This window comes from Diorhabda sublineata, chromosome 10 (genome assembly GCF_026230105.1).
Source record: "Diorhabda sublineata isolate icDioSubl1.1 chromosome 10, icDioSubl1.1, whole genome shotgun sequence".
Lineage (NCBI taxonomy): Eukaryota > Metazoa > Arthropoda > Insecta > Coleoptera > Chrysomelidae > Diorhabda > Diorhabda sublineata.
Genome location: NC_079483.1, coordinates 13,603,693 through 13,619,584, shown reverse-complemented (window position 1 = coordinate 13,619,584; position 15,892 = coordinate 13,603,693). Strand labels below are relative to the sequence as shown.

The 15,892-nt window shown below is 31.1% G+C and overlaps 1 protein-coding gene across 2 annotated transcripts in view; it reads right to left on the bottom strand.

Moving 5' to 3' along the window:
- Positions 1 to 15,892, bottom strand: part of LOC130449350 (LIM domain only protein 3-like) — a 150,856-nt gene that overhangs the window by 81,407 nt on the left and 53,557 nt on the right. The window contains exon 2 of one of the 2 annotated variants that reach the window (XM_056787119.1): positions 9,374 to 9,477. The exons of the other annotated variant lie outside the window; for it this stretch is intronic. The gene's annotated coding sequence lies outside the window, so the exon portion shown is untranslated. The remainder of the gene's footprint in view (positions 1 to 9,373; positions 9,478 to 15,892) is intronic. 2 annotated transcript variants of the gene reach the window in all.

Sequence of the window (15,892 nt, the reverse complement as noted above, 5' to 3'; positions counted from 1 at the left end):
TTTTGACACAAAACTTCTTAGGTCTTGGAGAACCAGAGTGTCGCCATTCCATCGATTGTTGCCTCGGTTTAAGAAGTCTACATCGTTTTCAAATCGAGTACAGATCGAACGCGATGCTTCGTCGACCCTTGTACGCTTTTGGTCAACATTCAAACAATTGGGGATCCATTTTGCAGCAATTTTTCTCATGTCCAAATTGACGTGAACTATATGATGAACGCGTTCGTATGAAATATTCAGTGTTTCACATATCCATTTTAGCCCAATTCGACGGTCTGATAAAAACATGTCATGAACTGCATCGATATTTTCGGGGACTGACACAGAAACTGGCCTTCCCGATCGCGTCGCATACGAAGGACATTGATCAACAAGGGTATTAAGCATATCTTCGTAAATCTGCTTACCTCTTAACCCTTTTAAATAAAGGTAGTTGATGATTTTTCGATTTTCACAATTATAGTGGACATCTTTTTTCTTTTAATTTATTGCGTAGCTCAGGTTTACTTTTTTGACGTCAAACTTTACACTAACACTTCTAATAAGTTATTGTTATGCAATATTTTGTTTATGCATGGAACTGATCTAGGCTAACTAATCATTACATCCTCGTACTCCTATCGCAATATTTTATATAGTTATGATTTTACCTTTATATCATCTAATGAGAAGAAAGAAAATATAGAAATTGAAGAATACTGCATAGATTATGCCTTGGACAATTTTTTCGAATCTAGATGGAAATTCTTCTATCGTTAGTGCCGTTACTGTATAATATTTATTATTCAAGCTTATAATTTGTTTATGATTACAAAAACTCCTTTTTTGTAAGAATTCTGGGAAGCATTCAGATTATCGTAATCGCTATGGTAAATATTTAAATTATCTCAAGAAACTGATCCTATAGAGTGGGTGGTTTTTTAAATATATAAAGAGCCCAACATCTGCCACCATCCCAACTTTTGTATCTACTTGTCATCTGAAGTTCCTCAGATAATCGCCTTAATTTGCTAAATGACTTTTACAGCTGTTTAAATAAAAATATCAGATGGTACAGGATCGGACTAATTGTGATGGTAGATTTAAAATCAAAATCGGCTGGATATTAATTATTTATTGTTAACAATTTTTTGGTTTAAATGCAATTTTTCATTTCACAAATATAAATGAAAAAAGCATGGGAACATTTCTTTATTATAACCTTCTAAACATGTCACAGTTATAGTATTTTGGTCTTATTCTTAGTTACAGAAGTTCTACATAAAGAATTTTTGAGCACAGCTCATGTTAATATAATAAAAGGTATGTTATCAAAGTTAAACTTCGTTGAAATAACAAGCGTTATTAATGTATGATTTTCATTCTTTGTTGTTTTAGATGAGCAATAAAACAATATCCACTTAAAAAACGGCTTTTTATTAATAATTTGGGTAATTTAACAGCCTAAATAATAACAGAACACATAAAAAGTTGAGTTCTACCAAAAAACCTAACCAAATCGTTGTTACCCACTTAAAATATAGATAGAGGACAAAATGTGCAGAACACACGAAGCTTCTTTCGTTGACATCGAACAGGAACAGCCACTATACCTTCTTCAGCCTTATTCCAACCAATATTAAATAGAGGCCTTTCTTAACTTCTTTTATTCTCACTTTTTAGCTACTTTAATTCAATACTTGTGATCTGCACCGACAATGTTATCTATAAATTGTTTCCTATGTATTCTTATGCTTTTTTGGATGTTCCACGGCTCAACAATATTACCTGTACGATAATTGACCATATGTGCCCCTACCTGTTACCAAGCTTCACTATTCTGCTAATGATAAAGTCTGATTCTTTAATTTATTTGTCCTTCTAAATCTTATTTCAAAATCATGTAAAGACAAAGCAATTCTAAATATAAATGGATTAATATATTTCGCGAATTACATAGTATTTTAACGGGTATGATTGAAAGTAAATTTGTTACAATAGAACTCGAATGAATTCTAGACTTTAGTTTTGGGAAATAATTGGTCTATATTTTTCTATTTAAGAATATTTTGTACTATTCACATTTCTTATCACACATCAGTAAACGTGACATTTTAATTCCATTACTTAATCAAAAGTTTTGATGTTGGCAGAGATAGTGAATATATATGTATATGCATAGACACTACATATAAATTATTGATATTCCCTAACAAAAAGTCAATATTTAAGAATTCAAAGCGCGTATTCTCTGTGTATTCATAAAGAACCGAATTTCTTTATATATTAGAAGAACGGCTGCGACTCTGCTAAGCATTTCTAGAAGTTTCTATAAGTTCACCGATCAAAAATGGTTCACAATGAATCTTAACATATCTAATCTAATCTTAAATAACATAGAACACTATGTTTAAAACTATTATATTAACATTCACAATATTGTCTGACGGTCTTTTGACTAACCTCAAATAATGTATCTCTTATTCACTAACTTTGCAAAAAGCTAAAATAAAACACAATATTCTATTTCACATTCACTTATTCCTTTGGGGCTCGTTTCATCTAATGACAATATATTTTTCAACACATTTGTTAATCCAAACTTCGACTTTTATGATAGCGTCTCGTCGCTATTTGCGGCTTATTTCAATAGCATGCGTATGGCAACATGGGATATTGTTTGCTTGTATTCTGGTATTATTGACGTAGTTAAATTTATTGAAAAGTTTCTTAATGCCTCTATGAACAATTCTATATGATTTACAGTAACACAGAAAACATACTCATGGAAATGTCCTTTGAAATCATTCTAACGAAAAAGTATAGAAGTTTATGGAGTTACATCGTGATGAAATGAAGCACAGTGTCAATTGTTGTTTAGAATGACTAAATTTTCTAATTTTGACTGAAGAAAGAATTGCAAACTTCCAACAAAATGCGGAGAATGCAAAATAGGTGCTACTATTACTAATATGTGTTACTTGATCGACGAAACATTTCTCCAATGAAAATGAAACCCTTAATACCGCACAAGAACTTGTATAATTCAATAAACACCGTAATAATTAGACGGCGTACTGATATAAAATGTCGAAAATAATTTCAAGATTAAAATTTGAGAATTCTGAGTTTAATTGAACGTTCAATTTAATTGATGTTATTCGATTACTAGGGGCTGGTACAACCCTGATTGTTTGTGTCTAAGCTGCATCTTTGACAAACTGAGAAAACGGCGATGTATAATATCCTAATGACGACGCTGACAAATATTTGCTTAAGGAAAGTTCAGACAAGTCTAATCTGATGAAAGATTTGAATTTCCTACTAAAATTTTTGGAATTAAAGTAATAACAAACAATGTATCTACTCATCCCTTATTGCACACAATGATTTCAAGATTCTATATATTAAACATTCAATCAAATACAATGTCATACATAAGTACTGTAAATAAATATTCTGATTATTGATTTGTTGAACAATACGGTAAATATTCAGTTCCCTCACATTTAAAGCTGAAATTAATCTTTCATTGTGTACGTAATTGAGAAGTTTTTATGAATTTTTTGAGATATTATTACTAACAGACGACTTGTTGCATTGTTGTATTTTATGTATCTGTAATTTTTTTTTACCTCCTCAATTATTTTATTCTGTTTCAAAATTTGGTAAATACATCATTATTCACCAAAGGCAATATAGCCTTTAACAAACAATTTTCTGCATTTTTGCTAACTCATTAACCTCAAGGGATATTGTTGTAGCTGAGACCCTGATATTGAATTTTATAAAAAGAAATTTAAAATAATTAACTCACAACAATGTTAAACTGTTAATGATTCAAGTTATTTGTCAAATATCAACTGACATTTATCAATCAACAGCCTGTCAATTTAATTTCGAGAACACATGTTTTATTAAGATCATTTTCATTTTCTTACAATTTATGTGTATCCAAAGCAAAATAGCTTGTTTTAGTCGGAACAAAAATACTTTCGCCATTCATCTTCATTTACCTACAGATTCGTCAATCACGTTTAAAACAAAATAATTTGACGCCTAAGACATTTGAAGGAAAGCAGGTTCCATATTTAATATTAAAAAATTATGCCAAATCTGTAGAAATATTCGTTGTTTATAACGAACCTTACGAGACTATCCGAGGAACAATAGAATTTAATTTGAAAAAATTTCATTTTTATGTAATTCTATAAGTGGCTTTACTAATTGTGATGTTTATGATTAATATTTTTGGAAAAAGGCTTCTGTATTTTATCAAAAAAAGTCTACTATCATATGTGTTCAGTTTATAATAAAGTTCCACGAGTTATTTAGACTCGTAAAATCGATCTAACGTTATCAAATTACATAATCCTTTGGTTTTTAAATGTGAAGTAGTAACTCGTGTTAATATATTATTTGATAACCGACGCATGTTACCGTTGTATTTTACAAGCGCGTTAACTAATAGTTAACAAAGTTTATGATCTTTGAAATAAGGGCAAGAATTTTACGAAAGTCATTTTCCAACGGATGCGGGTGACGCCCTTTTGAATTAACACGGTAGCTTAACGTTATATCTAAATATTTAATCCTGAATTGCTTAGGTTTCTCGCATGCAATCGATGAAGAATGAATATTAATAAGGTTTGCTTTTCAGCAACTTAATTATATATATATTTTCAATCAAGCAATAAAGGCTACGAGCATTTGAGAATATTTTATTAAGACGTGTTAGATAAGATGTAACTATACAGAATATATTGTTACTGATTTATAAACAATTACATGGGCAAGTCAAAAGATCGTTACTTTCTTGATGGAATAGATTTTGGATAAAATATTATATTTTTTGAAACAGTATTGTTGAGCTTTATAGATTTCCTTCTTAGATTTTTTAAACGTGCAATTTGTGGTCTAATTCAGAGAATTTTCAAGGATAATTCACACACACATTCGTTGTGCGTAAGAGCTAGTTTTCCAAAAAAAAAAAAAAATAAATGCTCATTAAGTATGATTACGGTATTATGTTAGAATTTTTGATACGCTTTGGTATATTCATATTTTGAAAGATTATTAGATGATATTTCATACATTCAACTGATTATTAAAGCTGCTAGGGTGTGTACATATTGTTAATAATATTTGCTGATATTTTGTTGATGTAATAATTCTGCATTACTTAGGTTTATACTCTTTTAGCATATTATAGTTGATAATTTAGAGTATAACCAACAATTTAAATTCAAGTTAAACAACGTTACAGGTTGGTAAATACCTTTAGGTGTAGAAAGCCAACTGCACTTTTAGCATATTCACCCAACATAAGCAAGATAATATACATAAGCAGAGCTAAAAATAAAAACAAACTTTCAATGTCTTATATGTGAGTTATTACTAACTACTCTTATTTAATTTAATAAAATAGCATTTGTCTTGGCAAGGATAGATTTGTTCCTAATTCTGCTATTGTTATATTCTACTGAACAAAAAATTGTTTGATCAAAATATTTTACTTGGTAAACTATTCTCAAACAGTTGTATATTTATTAGCGAATATTTTTAAGTCAGAGTTTGAGTTTTATTAATCATTATTTCTGTAAGATTTTGGGCTACCGTAATTGTTCAATGACAAATGGAAACGAAATGCCATTATGCTATAGATTGCAAATAAATGTATTCGATATTTCTGTGCAAATATTATTCATTTTTCGGCGTATCATGATAGTATTCTATTGCATTTAAATAATTTATTAAAATGGGAGCTAGAAAGATTTCGTTAGAGTACTGGTAATTAAGCAAATAAGTAGTGAACATTTAAGAATTAATAATTTTGGAATTTGTGAAATTAATGTTAGCGATATGTATCAAAATTGTAACATTATGCATTATTTTATTAATATTTTTGATCTATATAAATTTAAAAAAACAATTAGCTGATTGAAGTTACTAAATAATTTTTATTCAAATAACAGTAGTTTTCAACTTTTTCTTGCGCAAGATCAGTATATCAGTATCTTTATTGTGACACTAATTTTTATTTCAATTTCGTACATACTCTTAAACATTATTTTTAGTTTTGGTTCACCAGATTAATAAACGGATAAGCTCCATAGCCCATTCTCTTGATGATGATTTTAAAACCAAACTTCAAACCACTTCCTTCTTGTATACTCCAAGTTATATATAGCCATTGTCTTTTTGGATCATCATATTATTATTAGCTATTATTTTTTTTAGAACTCATATAGTTTGAATCATCAATTTTGCAGCTTTTTTCACTTGTTCTTTAACTTTTCTATAAATTTTTGTTTATGTTTGGTCACGGTTATGTTTCTAAATTAATTACTAACAAAATTGTATTTGATTTTCATATTGTTATCATTACTCTTTGTAATTCTCTCATGTTAAATGTTACATGTTAAATTTACAATATTGAGCTTAACTTAACGCTACAATAATTTTTCAATTGAGTATAATATTTTGTTAATTTTTAAGTTCAGTCCCTAAGTTAAAACTGGAATTGATTCATACACTTCCTTGCAATTATATCATTTCCTCATGTATTATAATGCATCTATCGAATGAAATACATTATACAGCGATGAAACGCATCGATCTAAATTTCCATCCTTATAATATAGCCGTCATGCAGCAGTCAAAAGAGCAAGATTCCCAGCAGCGATTACAATTTTGTCGACAAATACTTACCATTTTTGAAGAAAATGAAAATTTGATATTGATAATGAGTGACGAAGCCCATTTTTATCTGAATGGCCTTGTCAATAAAGAAAATTGCCGATATTGGACAGAAGAAAACCCACATCAGCTTGACGAGAGACCATTTCATAGCTAGTTTCCGTCAAAGGCTACAATAATGTATTGCCCAAAATGGACATCACTTGCCAGACATAATTTTTCGTAAGTGAGTAAGTAACAAAAGCTATGATTTAACAAATGTTTCTGTTTTTATGATTATTTTAAAAAAATCCGGTTCCCATGAGTGACCCCGTATTAGATGATAATTTGGCCGTGAAAATTGTGTTCCTGTTGGCTCCTGCATAAATTGATTAATAATCAAATCAAAAGGAGGTACGCGCTGACTGGTGCATTGAAATATTGAAAAAATTTGCTTGCATGAAAGTATGTATAACATTTACAGGGGTCACATATGACTTGAAAAGAAAACAACATCCACCTGTGACGGTAAGTAAGACGCGGAAATTCAACAATATTCCACGTGAGAAACACACCCAAGCAAAATTTTGTCTGCTTGTTTGGCATTACCAGTAATACAGTAAGAATGGCATTAGAGCAACGTAAGATGGTAAATTTCGACTAGAATCATAACATAATAATAATGTAAGTTCTTATAATACTGCTCATAAAATTAAGATGATGGGCTATCCACCATACGGTCCTAATTTGGTAACTAATGGATTCTTTGTTTTCTTCTGCACATCAAAAACAAAAAGTGGTCGAAAATTGGTTCGAATTTTTACAACACAATAAAACTAGTTTTGATTATAAATACTTGTTACTCATTGTTAGCTAGAAATAGAAATAGCAACTAATTTATGACGTTACTCAAATGAAATACAAAATTCATTTTTGAAGAAAAATGAAATATTTTATATTATCTGGTAATATTGACGGTTGGTACCGCAATAATAGTTATTAGGATCAAAATAACATAAATAGCAATCGGAGTATCTTAATGCAAATTTCAAAATAAACGAGGATATATTGAAAAATTACTCAGCATATTCTTCTTTTAATTGGATACATTTATTACAGCGAATTGCCAAGTCTCTAGACCGTTCGAAAAATATGTTTCTTCTTGCTTTGCAAATCAGACCTCCACAGATTTTATTACATCCTCGTTGAAAGAAAATGTACGACCTTTTAAACTTTTTTTCAGTTGAGGAAAGAGATGATAGTCGGACGGAGCCAAATCTGGTAAATAAGGGGGTGTTCTAGTAATTTAAACCCTAAATCACGAATTTTTTGCATGGCAACATGAGATTTTTGTGCAGGGGCGTTGTCCTACATGAACAAAGGACCTTTGGATAGTTTTCCGCGTCTTGTCTCTTTAATTTTTTCCCGTAGAGTGCTCAGTAATATAGAATAGTAATAATCTCCAGTTATTGTTCCACTCTTATCCAAAAAATCAATCATGATTACTCCATGGCAATTCCAAGCCAAACCGAAGCAAGAACTTTTCCAGCAGATTTTTTGACACGAAACTTTTTAAGTCTTGGAGAACCAGAGTGTCGCCATCCCATCGATTGTTGCCTCGGTTTAAGAAGTCTACATCGTTTTCAAATCGAGCACAGATCGAACACGATACTTCAGCATTTGCAGGCTTTTGATCAACATTCAAACATTTGGGGATCCATTTTGCAGCAATTTTTCTCATGTCCAAATTGACGTAAACTATATCATGAGAGCGTTTGTATGAAATATTCAGTGCTTCAGATATTCGTTTTAGTCCAATTCGACGGTCTAATAAAATCATATCATGAACTGCATCGATATTTTCGGGGACTGACACAGAAACTGGCCTTCTCGATCGATCATCATCTTCAGTGGAATATTTACCTCTTTTGAAGCTTGCAATCCAATTTTTCACGTTTGCATACGTAGGAAATTGATCACCAAGGGTACTAAGCATATCTTCGTAAATTTTGCTTACCCCTTAACCCTTTTAGATATAGGGACTTGATGATAGCTCGATACACCAATTTTTCGATTTTCACAATTTACTTTTTTGACGTCAAACTTTACACTGACACTTCTAATAAGTTATTTTGCGTTGCTATGGTAACGCAAAATTTTGTTTATGCATGGAACTGGTTTAGGCTAACTAGATATCAATACATCCTCTCGTACTTTTGAGCTTGTAAATAATTAGAACAAACTAATTACGCATATTACTCACTATAAACATTACGCAGATGCGTTACTACCATTTGAAGAAAAGATAATATCTTTTATTTCTAATTTATTTCTCATGAGTCTGTATGTATTATTTGTAGAATTTTTCTGAAATTTTCTATTGATTATATTTATAACAATACAATTCGATTTAGATAATTTTAAGATTAGAAACACAAAGAAGTACGTGGAATGAAGCTCGCTAGGCCTCAATAGATTATTGAACCTATAGAAAAAAGGAAGATATCAAATAAGCGTTTGAACTTTTGAAATTTGATTAAATACGGAAAACTTATTTAAAGAAATAATTGAAAAGAGGATTTTGAAAGCAAAGGTAACATTTCTAGTTTCTTGAAGGGACGAAATTTGTCCTGAGTTGTGATTCTCGTCTACTAAATATATATGTAATTGCGAATTATTCTATATCTGAGAGAATGACTTTTCATTTAATGCTTACCTACCAAGGAAGGTCTGAAGCGTCGAAGAGTTGACCTATTCGATATAGTTTGGACTGCAGATGTCATTGCCTGATTTTCAAATTACGATCTATCCCCGTCTATACTAAAAGAAAAAAATGGTCACGAACTGCCTGCCACAATTAATTGATTATACATTTTCATGATTTGTAGTATGGAAATAAGTTTTGATTGGTTTTTTTTGCAAACTAGAACTAAATAATTTTTTACCGAATCATGTCATAAATACTTCGTTTCAACCATGCTAATATTTCATTTTTTTTCTTTTTGTATCTGTGATATGACTAAGAAATACTGTGATTCTTCTATTAGAAACAAATACTAATAATACTTAATAGTAATAATTAAAATCCTTAAAATTTTCCTTTCCCCCCTACCTGTCAATGGACTTATTACAACGTTGATCTTATGACTGGAATTATTTCAGGAAAGCTTCTTTTATCTACCTGTAGTGGCTTGCACAATTCAGAAATGGTGTTAAAACTTTCTTCTTCCAAGACATTACTCATTTCATACCAGCAGCATACCAGTTGCAAGGTGCAAAGTCTGGTGAGCAAGGGGGTTGGGTAGAGAAAGTATGACTTTTTGCGCTCAAGATCACTCGATTAAAAATCGACTTGTGGTACGGCGCGATTTCATGAGGACGGCGATATGTATAAAAATATTTTTTATTTGTAATTTCAATTATCAGCATATGCATCCTGATCACGTTAGCGAAATATTATTTGATATCTAATGAATACGTTGAATGGTTAAATAAATGTATTTAAGTATTCATGTCACCATTTCCAATATTTTTGAGTAATAAAATGAGAAAAAATATTTGGAAACCTCTCTTATTCAAAGTGACAAATTACTTTTTCAGTAAGAGCGGAAAATGCCCTATTTCCTTATCTAAATAAAACTTGGAAAATGTTGTTGACATAGGATGATTATCTTTATTTATGTAAGTTTGGAAGAATCGAAGAAGTACCTATTTCTGAGTTTCCTTGGATATCGTCAATCATTGTTCGATCTGTTTACAAAGACTTGACCACATTTCTTTTAAGTATTCTTTTCTCGTTTACTAGCGGTTCGATTGTTTTCAACTCAAATATTCCAAAACAAATTAAATTTTCACCAATTCGAGCTACTGCTCCTTTTTTATGGTAATTTTGTTTTTATATTCTCAGATATCCACTGAATTCAAAGATATAAATTCGAGTACTTTACGTGTTTTTAACAAAGAATTGCTGTAATAAAAGAAACCTATTATGAACTGAAATCCTACTTCTACGTAAAAGAACTTTTTATTATTGATTTATTACATAAAAACAATTTATCGAAATAACACAATTTGCGTTGATGGAACAATAACATTCATTGGGGACATTGAATAATATTTTTTATTGTTATATGGTTATACAGTTAGTTAGACAAAGAAAACGATGTATGCCTGAAATAGTGCCCCGAGTTTAACTTTAAAACAACTCCAAAATGTACTTTTGTAAAAGCCAATATAATAGAAATAAGAATTTAGGTTAAATTTTGGATTTCCTAATCAGGAATTTAAAATAACACTACAATGACATAAATCTCCTTGAAAAGTGTATCTTGTCCTTAGCCTTATAAATTTACTTCCTCTTCAACTTAACTGCTACAAATGTTTAATATGAAATCAAACAATTTTTTAGAATGGTTCTACAAAATAAGATTCATTCTTCCTCTAGATAAAAAAGAATAAATGCAGGTCTTTACAGGAGAATTCTAAGCGTTGTTGCTTTTAGTACGAGGCATATTTTTTAAGTAAGTACAGTTTTGCGATTCCGCCGCCGCAACCCCAAGGCCGGCGTTCCGCACATACGCGCTGGTTACCTACATCTCTTGTCTACGCACTGACGCCATTACAGTCTGATTATTCTTTGTGTACGTTGTTTACTGAATGTTTAAGATGCCTCCGACAATCGTGAGTCACGCCGATTGTGAAGTACGGGCTGTTATACGATTTCTTAGTGCTAAAGGCGTAAAACCGATCGATATTCATCGTGAGATCTGTGAAGTTTACAGACAAAGCATTATGAGTGATGGAATGGTAAGGAAATGGGTGAGAGCATTCAAAGATGGCCGTAAAGTATAAGCAAACAATTTTTGCCCGGAAAATCATGTGCACAGTTTTTTAGAACAGAAAAGTATTAGAAAATATTAGACCTGACTCACTTAAACTTAAAAATATAATTTTTTATTTATATCAATTAGTAAACTCGTCATTCTGTTCATTGACAAATCTATCTTATTGGCATCCATAGTTATGAAGTATTTTTTGTTGACCAGAAACTTAGTATAAGCATTAGAAAAAAGGTCACCGACATGAATTTGTTTCGCCGATAATACTACGGCAAATGCTATTCCGAGTTGTCCAACATAATCCCACCCAGAGCACCAGAGCAGTTTTTGCAAGACCTACTCGACAGATAAACGTGGCTCATGAACACCGAGTTCACCTGCGGACGTTAATTTATCGGAACTCATTTTGTTGGAGAAGTGCAAGCCTGTGGAATTAGCTACCAAGGCACTCGAGTGTAAAAGGGTTTACCCTCTTATACTTCCTTTTTATATAATAAAGGTATGTACGAATAAAGAATGAATATACGAGATGGCGTACGCTTTTTCGTATCCGTCCACGTAAAATGGAGTTGGCATGTTAGAAAAGAACTTGCATACATGTCCCAGCTTTAACTGCCACATAGCAGGCACCATTCGAGTTCCACGGGTGTAAAAGGGTTCATCTTCTTGATCTTTTCACATTAAAAAAATACTGATGTGTCTTTTCGAGCCCATTAGATTCGAGCTCTTCAATTTGACTGACCCAAAAATAGATTTGTTCAATTGAGAACTAATGGTTTTCTATCTATTCCAAATCATAAAAAATCAAAATCCTTGAGAGTAAATTATGTCATAAAATTTTAATATAAGTAATGCAAGTAGTTTTCACTCCATACAGGGGCATCCACTTAAATTTCGACTGTTTAGCGCATATAGTCGTCATATGGTCCATTAAGAAAATTAATTTTGCAATTACGAATATTACGACTATCCTCCATAATTACTTTTTTAATAAATTATACACCTTCATAGTTAAATATAGTAGCGTTCACTTGTGTTATGTGCTTATAACGTTCTTCTGTTATAACAAGCCATTTTAATTAAATTTCCTCCATTCACTATATGAATATTCCCCTCTTGGTAATTAAACAAGACACACGTCATCCGTTCTGAAGGGAAGAGAATTTCACAAATTTGATCATACTGTTAGAATCTAACAACCTTGGTTGAGCTACAGACTAATTACTCTAAAATTGAGGAGTTTTAAAACGTCAAACTGTTTTTATTAGGAGGTTAATGCACCTAAGTATTATTATAGGGGTCCGACACCAACAATAACTTGATAGGCTTTTTATACATCAAGTTGATTAAAATAAATAATCATATATTGTTGTCGTTATAACATTAATTGGAAATTCCTTTCTAACAATGGTTTACCATGGTTTTTAGTATACGTACCATTAAGAAGGAAAAATATCTCTGGATATATTGTCACATGAATAGAATAAATAATAATATAATTATAAGTTATTTAGATTGAAAACCAAAATTCACTTCTTGTCTTACCAATATAAATATATTTACAATTTCTTAGTGTAGGGTATTGAGTTCACTCAAACTATGTCATGGGAATCAACAATTTTCTTACGTCTGGATTACTTTTTTCTTCTTTAGATTAGTCAAATTGTCTTTTTTCTCAGTTTTCACTGCTAAATTGTCGCTACAACATTATCGAGAACATTCTAAGATCCTGGGAACTATAGTAGGTTTGTTTCGTGAAGTTCCTACTATCCTCTGATGTGCGTCTTCCAATTCCTTTTTCTACCTCAAATCCATTCATTAACGTTTTCTACATTATACTTGTTTAATTGTCGCTCTTTTCCCCATCCAAGAAAATTCTGAATTTCAGCGGTATATATTGAGGCTGGACACATTTTTGCTACGTATATATTTTCATTTTACCATGATGTGTTATTTGAACATTCTGTTTGCCTTATTGTAATCAAGATTCGTTATCCTAATTTACTTGCATCACCATGATCTGAGAGCTCTGAGACCACATATTTAAATTACAATTCCTACTGAATAACTTTGCTCTTATTTTGCAGTTTGCATGAATTATATTTACCAAATTTCATTAATTTCACAATGCAACTTTGTAACAGTCATTGTTCGATTGGTTTTGATGTGATTTTTCAGGTTCGTTTAGCACTTGAATCAAAATTGGTTAATCATATTATATTTCAGCGAATCGTGGTCGATTGAATTTTTGAAGAAGGTTTTTTTCTCGATTATTCCGTTTTAGCGTGAAACCTATTTCGAGTGACTATTGTTAGGGACTTTTTATCCCTTATACAAATCTCAAAACACATTTAAGATTAACAAATATAATGGAGACCTGTCAATATACTGAGAACAATGTACACTGAAACTCCCTCGTAATAAAGAAGGACTTCCTATATAATTCTTCCGTTACTTCTTTACTGTATAGCTGATAATACTGAAATGTATGAAGTAATTTATTGTAGACTACTCAATCAATGATAAGGGTAATTAAACAACTTTTATATTTCATTTGTGATGCGAAAATTTTCAGTTCAGATGTTCAGATGTATAAAATCTATATGTATGTATATTTAGTACACCTCGTATTAAATAATATTACATTTATTAAACAATACATTCGGCCTACTCCATCTACAATATTATTCTTTACCCTCGATTGGTTTTAAACTAATATCTCAGAAACACTCAAAACCAATATTCGCCCAAATTATATTAGATCTTCTAACCAATCTGTCTAGAAGTTCTTCGCTTGACAAGAGCGAGAGAGAGAGAAAGAGAGGTCGGTAGTAAGGATCCCCAGCGCTAAACGAAACAAAGCAATCTCATCAGGCGATACCATCGAGCATTATGACGTATTATTAGCGCATTACGGCTATTGGAGAGCGATTCAATTATTGGAATTGCGCCGTTGCGGCTCGCCCGCAAACTACGATCAAATATCAGAGATTTTCAGAAGAGATTACCTTGTTTTCTTTCTCTCCCGAATTCACTTCACTTCTGCTTCCATTCGCCTCCTAACAGATTTCTACTAAATTTAATCAAAGACTTTTAGTAACTGATGGGCTATGAATAACTGAATGTTGCATTGACTTCAGGATCCAATAAGTAGAAAAAATCTAATTTTCAATCACTGATGGTTACATATATAGGGCGATTAATGTTGTAGAAATTCATTTAAAGGATATTTATAAGAAAATGCCACAAGATTTCTCATAATATATACCATATGTAGTATCCTCAGTTATTATTAGGACACTATGATTTTCTTTAAATATGTAAACACTAAATATATAATTATAACTTGATTTGTGTATAATGTTTATATTTGTAGTACTTGAAACGAATAGTCTAACATGAATAATATTGTCAAATGTGAGTGATAATAAAAGTTATATCTATTTCAACATATTATATAGTAACTAAGAAAAAATCTAGTTCAAAAAATTAGTATCAACAGTATACACTTAATATGTGTTTTCTTTTCTTTCAAAGTCAAAATATGCGTATGAATTTCCTAGATTTTTGTCATTTTATTTCAGTAACTTCTGTCATTTCGATTTTAATTTATTATAACGAGTTGAGTTTTATTTATGTCGAGTTCCATTTTGGTTAAATTTCGTTGATCGAGCGTTAAATTTCATCCCGTATTGCACTGATGTTTAATGACTTCGTAGCATAGATCTCAAATCAAAATAACCTCTTAAAAAATAATCTAATAATTTTAAATCACATAATCTATTAGGTAAATCATTTAAACAAAATAATATACAGGGAATGTCTCATGCAATAAATGAACTGTTTCAAGGTGTGCATATGATGTGGCATCGCGTTTTTTAAATAATTCATTTGTTATATCGATACCATCCAATTTCGGCGGAAATAATGTCATTATATCGACTACCAGCAGCAGTGCTCTACCAGCCTCACTGCGTTTATACTATAATCCAATGATGGCTCTAGCCCTTATGAATTCGTAATTACTTTTCGAACATCTTATAATATTAAAGAACAAACAAATCCATGCAATTAACAATGACATCGAGTTGAGATCAGGAATGGTCGCTTAGAAGGTCTTCGAATTATTGATGTTCAACTGTCCACTCCACTAATTCTCTTCACTGTGCATGGTCACTAGGCTTAAGTTATCAAAAGTTGAAATTTTGTAAGAACGGATCTTTTAATAATAATCATATCATATCAATTTATTATGTACCATTGATGACAAAAGCATTCATATAATACATTTGCGAGCAAATAAGAAATTCATAAGAAATTCCTGTATACGATGCTGGATGGATGGTCAAATTTTTATCAACACTGAAATTATACTGAAATGGTGGGTGGCTCTATCT